The sequence below is a fragment of the Ovis aries genome, chromosome 16 (genome assembly GCF_016772045.2).
Source record: "Ovis aries strain OAR_USU_Benz2616 breed Rambouillet chromosome 16, ARS-UI_Ramb_v3.0, whole genome shotgun sequence".
Classification (NCBI taxonomy): domain Eukaryota; kingdom Metazoa; phylum Chordata; class Mammalia; order Artiodactyla; family Bovidae; genus Ovis; species Ovis aries.
In genome coordinates, this window is record NC_056069.1 from 36,844,084 (window position 1) to 36,852,526 (window position 8,443).

Consider the following 8,443-nt stretch of genomic DNA (forward strand, 5'->3'; position numbering starts at 1 on the left):
AAGTTTCTTTAATGCCTGGTCCTGGCAACTAGCACAGCACCATTTCTGCCATGTTCTTCTGGTGATGCCATCACAGGGCCCACTCAGATTTAAGGGGAGGGGATCTTCTTAATGGGAGGAATGTTGAAGAACCCGTGGCCATCTTTTATCACCATTACAAGTCAATTTTGACCCCTAATATAAACTCTCTGATAATTCAGAAAACTACTTAGAACAGCAAACTTCTCTTCTCCTTGCCCTCAGAGTATCTTCTCTACCTACAAACCTCTAGACACACACACACACACAGAGTCTCATCTTTAGGCACTTTGCTCCTGACCTGGTCTTCTCTCAGTTCTTTGCTGAGGATATTATGTAAAAATTTGTCTACTTGTTCTAGTTCCTTGTGGGATGTCCCATTCCAGATAGATACTTTTCAAAGGTGTCTGTTAACAACCCTCTCTTTCCTGATCTCCTCCCACACAAGAAGACTGACAAATAGATGAGGCGTATCACCTCTAAAGGCCTCCTGAGCCAAGCAAAGGAGATCAGCCCTGGGTGTTCTTCGGAAGGAATGATGCTAAAGCTGAAACTCCAGTACTTTGGCCACCTCATGCGAAGAGTTGACTCATTGGAAAAGACTCTGATGCTGGGAGGGATTGGGGGCAGGAGAAGAAGGGGACAACAGAGGATGAGATGGCTGGATGGCATCACTGACTCGATGGACGTGAGTCTGAGTGAACTCCGGGAGTTGGTGATGGACAGGGAGGCCTGGCGTGCTGCGATTCATGGGGTCACAAAGAGTCAGACACGACTGAGCGACTGAACTGACTGACGGAAGCAGGCACCTGGTTGCCCTCCCTTCCTCCCACCACATCTGACTCGGGTTATCAAACAGAGAAGGGCTCACAATTGCCTGATATAGTCATATTGATTTTTAAAATCCTCCCCAAATTGGCCCAAGTCTCATGTGCTCTTCAATAACATAAAGAAATTCTCACCTTTGGATGCTACCTGCATGTTAATCATGAAGCTGAACTCTTTAGGTTTTAAGTGGGACAGAGGCTAACAATCTTTCAAAGCATAAATATAGGAGCTGACTCCAGAGCAGTAAGGCATTTTAAACCATTTATATATTTATTTGGCTGCACAAGGTCTTAGTTGCCACATGCAGATTTAAAGTTGTGGCATGTGGGATCTAGTTCCCTGACCAGGGATTAAACCCAGGCCCCTGCGTTGGGAGCACAGAGTCTTAGCCACTAGACCACCAGGGAAGTCCCTAAAGCAGCAATATTAACTGCCTAAGATTAAGAACAGTGTGTTAGAGTTTTTCATTAAACAGTTTGATGTTTTACACGTTTGAACGTGTTGAGGGTTATGTTCTGGTTTTCAAGTCTGAATGGCCCAGTTCTACATGGTCCTTTTGGGAGATGAAAGAGCTACTAGCAACACCTAATATCCCTGAATTTTAATTAATGTTAGAGATCCTCTGTACAGAAAAATGTACATGAGCAAATGCAATATATGCTATGTTCTTTGAGGAGGCTCACAGACCCCCAGGGGTAAAGACTCCATGCTGTCGGCATCTCAGATCTTTGCTGACTCAGGACAAGTCAGTGCCTGGGTATGTCATGGTGGCTTAGATCTGCTTGGGCCACCCCAGTAACAGCACTGATACCCGTTTACAATCTTGCTTCTTCCTTAAGCCAACAACAGTTACCTGTGAACATTCCAGTTAAATGAATCCAGTTGTGTAAATCCCAACACAAGAAGGCAAAGCAGCTGGGATTTGGACCAAGCTTTGGTATTCATATTCCCACTTCCAATCTGCAAGGCAGAAATGCTTCTCATACTTCATTCCCCATCCCTGTCTCTCCCTTCCCTCTGCCAAATATTTAATGAGCACTTTTTAACCTCTTTCACAGATCTATGATCTAGAAACACAAATGTGAATAAACAACCACAATTTGAAAAGATAATGCACCCCAATGTTCATTACAGCACTATTTACAATAGCCAGGACATGAAAGCAACCTAAATGTCCATCAACAGGGGAACGGATAGAGAAGATACGGTACATATCCACAATGGAGTATTAGTCAGCCACAAAAAGAGCAAAATAATGCTATCTGCAACAACACTGATAGGCCTAGAGACTGACATACAGAGTGAAGTGACTTGGACACAGAAAGACAAATATGATATTGCTTATACGTAGAATCGAAAAAAAGGGTACATGCCAAGTTGCTTCAGTCATGTCCAACTCTCTGCAATACTATGGACTGTAAGCCCACCAGGCTCCTCTGTCCATGGGGATTCTCCACACAAGAATACTGGAGTGGGTTGCCATTTCCTCTTCCAGGGGATCTTCCCCACCCAGGGATCAAACCCATGTCTCATGTCTTCTGCACTGGCAGGCAAATTCTTTACCACTCTTGACACCTGGGAAGCACCCCCCACCCCAAAGGGGTACAAATGAACTTATCTACAGAACAGAAGTAGAGGTATAGACATAGAAAACAAACATGGTTATCAGGGGATAAAGGAGGGGAGAGATAAATTGGGAAACTTGGATTGACATATACACACTGCTACATATAAAATAGATACTAAGAAGAACCTACTGCAACTCCAGAAAGAACAAATAGAGCCAAAGCAAAAACAACACCCAGTTGTGGATGTGACTGGTGATAGAAGCAAGGTCTGATGCCGTAAAGAGCAATACTGCATAGGAACCCAGAATGTTAGGTCCATGAATCAAGGCAAATTGGAAGTGGTTAAACAGGACATGGGAAGAGTGAACATTGACATTTTAGGAATCAGCAAACAAAAATGGACTGGAATGGGTGAATTTAACTCAGATGACCATTGTATCTACTACTGTGGGCAGGAATCCCTTAGGAGAAATAGAGTAGCCCTCATAGTCAACGAAAGAGTCGGAAATGCAGTACTTGGATGCAATCTCAAAAACAACAGAATGATCTCTGTTCATTTCCAAGGCAAACCATTCAGTATCACAGTAATCCAAGTCTATGCCCCAACCAGTAATGCTGAAGAAGCTGAAGTTCAATGGTTCTATGAAAACCTACAAGACCTTCTAGAACTAACACCTAAAAAAGATGTCCTTTTCATTATAGGGGACTGGAATGCAAGAGCAGGAAGTCAAGAAACACCTGGAGTAACAGGCAAATTTGGCCTTGGAATACAGAAAGAAGCAAGACAAAGGCTAATAGAGTTTTGCCAAGTGAACGCACTGGGCATAGCAAACACCCTCTCCCAACAATGCAAGAGAAGACTCTACACATGGACATCACCAGATGGTCAACACCAAAATCAGATTGATTATATTCTTTGCAGCCAAAGATGGAGAAGCTCTATACAGTGAACAAAAACAAGACCGGGAGCTGACTGCGGCTCAGATCATGAACTCCTTATTGCCAAATTCAGACTTAAATTGAAGGAAGTAGGGAAAACCACTAGACCATTCAGGTATAACCTAAATTAAATCCCTTATACAGTGGAAGTGAGAAACAGATTCAAGGGATTAGATCTGATAGTGTGCCTGAAGAACTGCGGATGAAGATTCGTGACCATGTACAGGAGACAGGAGTCAAGACCATCCCCATGGAAAAGAAATGCAAAAAAGCAAAATGGCTGTCTGAGGAGGCCTTACAAATAGCTGTGAAAAGAAGAGAAGTGAAAAGCAAAGGAGAAAAGGAAAGATATACCCATTTGAATGCAGAGTTCCAAAGAATAGCAAGGAGAGATAAGAAAGCCTTCCTCAGTGATCAGTGCAAAGAAATAGAGGAAAACAATAGATTGGGAAAGACTAAAGATCTCTTCAAGAAAATTAGAGATACCAAAGGAACACTTCATGCAAAGATGAGCACAATAAAGGACAGGAATGGTATGGACATAATAGAAGCCGAAGATTTTAAGAAGAGGTGGCAAGAATACACAGAAGAACTGTACAAAAAAGATCTTCACAATCCAGATCATCACAATGGTGTGATCACTCACCTAGTGCCAGACATCCTGGAATGTGAAGCCAAGTGGGGCTTAGGGAACATCACCAGAACAAAGCTAGTGGAGATGATAGAATTCCAGTTGAGCTATTTCAAATCTTAAAAGATGATGCTGTGAAAGTGCTGCACTCAATATGCCAGCAAATTTGGAAAACTCAGCAGCAGCCACAGGACTGGAAAAGGTCAGTTTTCATTCCAATCCCAAGGAAGGGCAAAGCCAAAGAATGCTCAAACTACCACGCAATTGCATTCATCTCATACACTAGCAAAGTTATGCTCAAAATTCTCCAAGCCAGGCTTCAACAGTATGTGAACCATGAACTTCCAGATGTTCAAGGTGGATTTAGAAAAGGCAGAGGAACCAGAGATCAAATTGCCAACATCCACTGGGTCATCAAAAAAGCAAGAGTTGCAGAAAAACATTTATTTCTGCTTCACTGACTATGTCAAAGCCTTTCACTATGCAGATCACAACCAACTGTGGAAAATTCTTCAAGAGATGGGAATACCAGACCACCTGACCTGCCTCTTGAGAAATCCGTGTGCAGGTCAGAAAGCAACAGTTAAGAGCTGGACATGGAACAACAGACTGGTTCCAAATAGGGAAAGGAGTACGTCAAGGCTGTATACTGTCACCCTGCTTATTTAACTTATATACAGAGTACATCATGAGAAACACTGGGCTGGATGAAGCACAAGCTGGAATCAAGATAGCTGGGAGAAATATCAATAACCTCAGATATGCAGATGACACCACCCTTATGGCAGGAGTTGAAGAACTAAAGAGCCTCTTGATGAAAGCAAAAGAGCAGAGTGAAAAAGTTGGCTTAAAACTCAACATTCAGAAATCTAAGATCATGGCATCTGGTCCCATAACTTCATGGGAAATAGATGGGAAAACAGTGGAAACAGTGTCTGATTTTATTTTTGGGAGCTCCAAAATCACTGCAGATGGTGACTGCAGCCATGAAATTAGAAGACGCTTGTTCCTTGGAAGAAAAATGCCCGACCTAGATAGTATATTAAAAAGCAGAGACTTTGCCAGCAAAGGTCCATCTAGTCAAAGCTATGGTTTTTTCCAGTAGTCATGTATGGATATCAGAGTTGGACTATAAAGAAAGCTGAGAGCCGATGAATTGATGCTTTTGAACTGTGGTGTTGGAGAAGACTCTTGAGAGTCCTTTGGACTGCAAGGAGATCCACCCAGTCCATCCTAAAGGAAAAGAGTCCTGAATATTCATTGGAAGGACTGATTCTGAAGCTGAAACTCCAATACTTTGGCCACCTGATGAGAAGAACTGACTCATCTGAAAAGACCCTGATGCTGGGAAAGACTGAAGGTGGGAGGAGAAGGGGATGACAGAGGATGTGATGGTTGGAGGGCATCACCAACTCAATGGACATGAGTTTGAGTAAACTCCAGAACCTGCTGATGGACAGGGAGGCCTGGTGTGCTGCAGTCCATGGGGTCACAAAGAGTCGGACACGACTGAGCAACTGAACTGAAGAACCTTCTGTAAAGCACAGGGAACTCTACTCAATACTCTGTAATGGCCTGTATGGGAGAGTCTGAAATATATGTATAACAGATTCATTTTGCTGTACAGTAGAAACATAACACTGCAAATCAATTATACTCTAATAAAACTAAAAAAAAAAAACCCGCTTTTCTCATTTTTCAAACAAACTCATTAAATATTCACAGAACCCAATGTATTTTAGTTTTTACATTCTATTTCCTAGTGGGGGAAACAGACACCCTCAGGCCCGCAAGCCATTCACATATACAGATTTACAGTGCAACATCAAAGAAGGCTGCAGTGCAGTGGAGAGGTATGCAAGCAGCCATGGGGGCCTAGGAGGGAGGAAATAATTGTCCATCTGGGTGGGTCAGGGAAGGCTGCTCAAGGAAGGTGGAATGCTCCCCAATTTCAAAAACAAACAGGCAGACAACAAAGGGACATGTGCAAAGGCATTCAAGTGCCAAAAGTCCTGAATAAATGCTCAGGACTGATTTCTTTAGGATTGACTGGTTTGATCTTCTTGCAGTCCAAGGGACCCTCAAGAATATTTTCCAGCACCACGTGCTGTGTGAGATCAGCAAGAGTTAAAGGAAGAAAGAGCAGGAGAATCAGTCTACTGTTATAACTGATTTGTGTTGTTGTATGGCAGAAACTAATGCAACATTGTAAAGCAATTATCTTTCAATTAAAATTTTTGAAAAAATTAGCTGTGATAAATTATTAAAATCAGTGGGAAAAAAAAAAAGACCAGGAGAGGCCGAATCTTGGATGTCAATGCCCCCAGGGCCACACAGATGGATTAGAGAGAGAGCTACTGCAAGGCTCTAAGCAGAGGCATGAAATGACAGGATTTGGTTTTAGAAAGTTAATTCTGATAGTAGAAGAAAAAAAAAGATGGATTAGATGAGGACCAAATGAAAAACAGACAAGTTGGGAGGAAGGCTCCTGAGAGATTCTGGTGAGGGATCAAAGGAGGTCTCAATTCCAGTCAGGGTGGTAGGGAAAGCCGTGGAGGTCAAATATGAGCGATTCAGAACACAGCACAAATAGAAACCAGCAAGTAACTAGATGAGGTGGGAGTGGGGGTGAAGGAGGAGTCATTATTTTAACTTTCAGGTTCCTTACTTGAGTGAACAGAAATGGAGTTGACCAGGATCAGGAACACAAGGTTATATGGGGCAGAGAGGCCTGAGGGGCCTGAGAGGGTGAGGCCTGTGGGGTCACCATCCTGGCACTGAAACAACGGATGAAATGAGCACCCCCTCTGTGTCCAATCCTGGTTCCTTCAGGTCCTTCCTCGCCAAAATTGAGACTGGCAATTCTTATGTGTATTTCGATAATCTTGTGTGGAAAAAATAATTTTTTTACAAAAGTCCCCCAAGTGAGAGGGAGCATCTCAAGCATGAGAAGGGCCATTTGTGCTCTAGGTAATAATGAGAAAAACCAACTTAGTGCTAAATTTGCACAATTTCCCCTTCCCTTACATCATAGCAGACTCCGCCAAGACCACTATGATCAAGTTTTTGCTTCTCACTCCAGCCCTCCCGGCAAGACGAATACTTCCATATGGTGCAATGTTTATGTTAAGACGGGAAAAAATCTGACATGATTTCAGTAAATTTTATCCAAGAGGCAATAAATTTACAAATCCTAAGCAGCTGGAACAAAACAGTGGTCTGTAATTGATTTTAGATGAAGTACATTTCAATAAGAATAGAAAATTTAGAGCAGTAATTTGTTAATTACTGACGTTTAGGGATCTTGGGTGTCTCCATACAGTCATCCCTAAATGCAATCTTAGCCAGATTATTTGATGTTCTGGACTTCTTTTGTCTCATCTGTAAAATGGGTTTAGTTATTTTACCTACTCACGGGGTTTTTATGAGGATTAAATGAGCTAATGTAGGTAGAGTTTAGGATAGGAGTCATCAGATAGCTGATTCACTTTGCTGTGTAGAAGAACCACAACAAACTGTGGAAAATTCTTACAGCGATGGGAATATCAGATCACCTGACTTGTCTCCTGCCAAACCTGCATGCAGGTCAAGAAGCAACAGTTAGAACCAAACATGGAAGAACGATTGATTCAAAATTGGGAAGAAGTACATCAAGGCTGTATACTGTCACCCTGCTTATTTAACTTGTATGCAGAGTACACCATGCAAAAATGCCATGCTGGATGAAGCACAAGCTGGATTTAAGATTGCTGGGAGAAATATCAACAACCTCAGATGGGCAGATGATGCCACGCTAATGGCAGAAAGTGAAGAGGAACTAAAGAGCCTCTTGATGAAAGTGAAGAGAAGAGTGAAAAATCTGGCTTTAAGCTCAACAGTCAAAAAATTAAGATCATGGTATCCAGTCCTATCACTTCATGGCAAATAGATGGGAAAAAAGTGGAAACAGTGACAGAGTTTCTTTTCTTGGGCTCCCAAATCACTGCAGTGACTGCAGTCATGAAATTAAAAGATGCTTGTCCCTTGGAAGAAAAGCTATGACAAAGTTACGGTTTTTCCAGTAGTCATGTACAGATGTGAGAGATGAACCATAAAGAAGGCTGAGTGCCAAAGAATTGGATGCTTTTGAGCTGTGGTGCTGAAGAAGACTCTTAAGAGTCCCTTGGAGAGCAAGGCAATCAAACAAGTCAATCCTAAAGGAAATTAACCTGATTATTCATTGGAAGGACTGATGCTGAAACTAAAGCTCCAATGCTTTGGCCACCTAATGCGAAGAGCCAACTCAATTAAAAAGACCCTTATCCTTGGAAAGACTGAGGGCAGGAGAAGGGGATGACAGAAGATGAGATGGTTGGATGGCACCACTGACGCAACAGACATGAGTTTGAGCAAATTCCAGGAGATAGTGAAGGACAGGGAAGCTTGGCATGCTATAGACCATGGGGTTGCGAAGAGTTGG

The 8,443-nt window shown here is 42.5% G+C and overlaps 1 non-coding gene across 1 annotated transcript; it reads right to left on the reverse strand.

Moving 5' to 3' along the window:
* Positions 1 to 1,181: 1,181 nt before the first annotated feature.
* TRNAG-CCC (transfer RNA glycine (anticodon CCC)) lies at positions 1,182 to 1,253 on the reverse strand. Its single transcript has one exon. It is a non-coding gene; the product is annotated as a tRNA-Gly (tRNA).
* Positions 1,254 to 8,443: the final 7,190 nt, after the last annotated feature.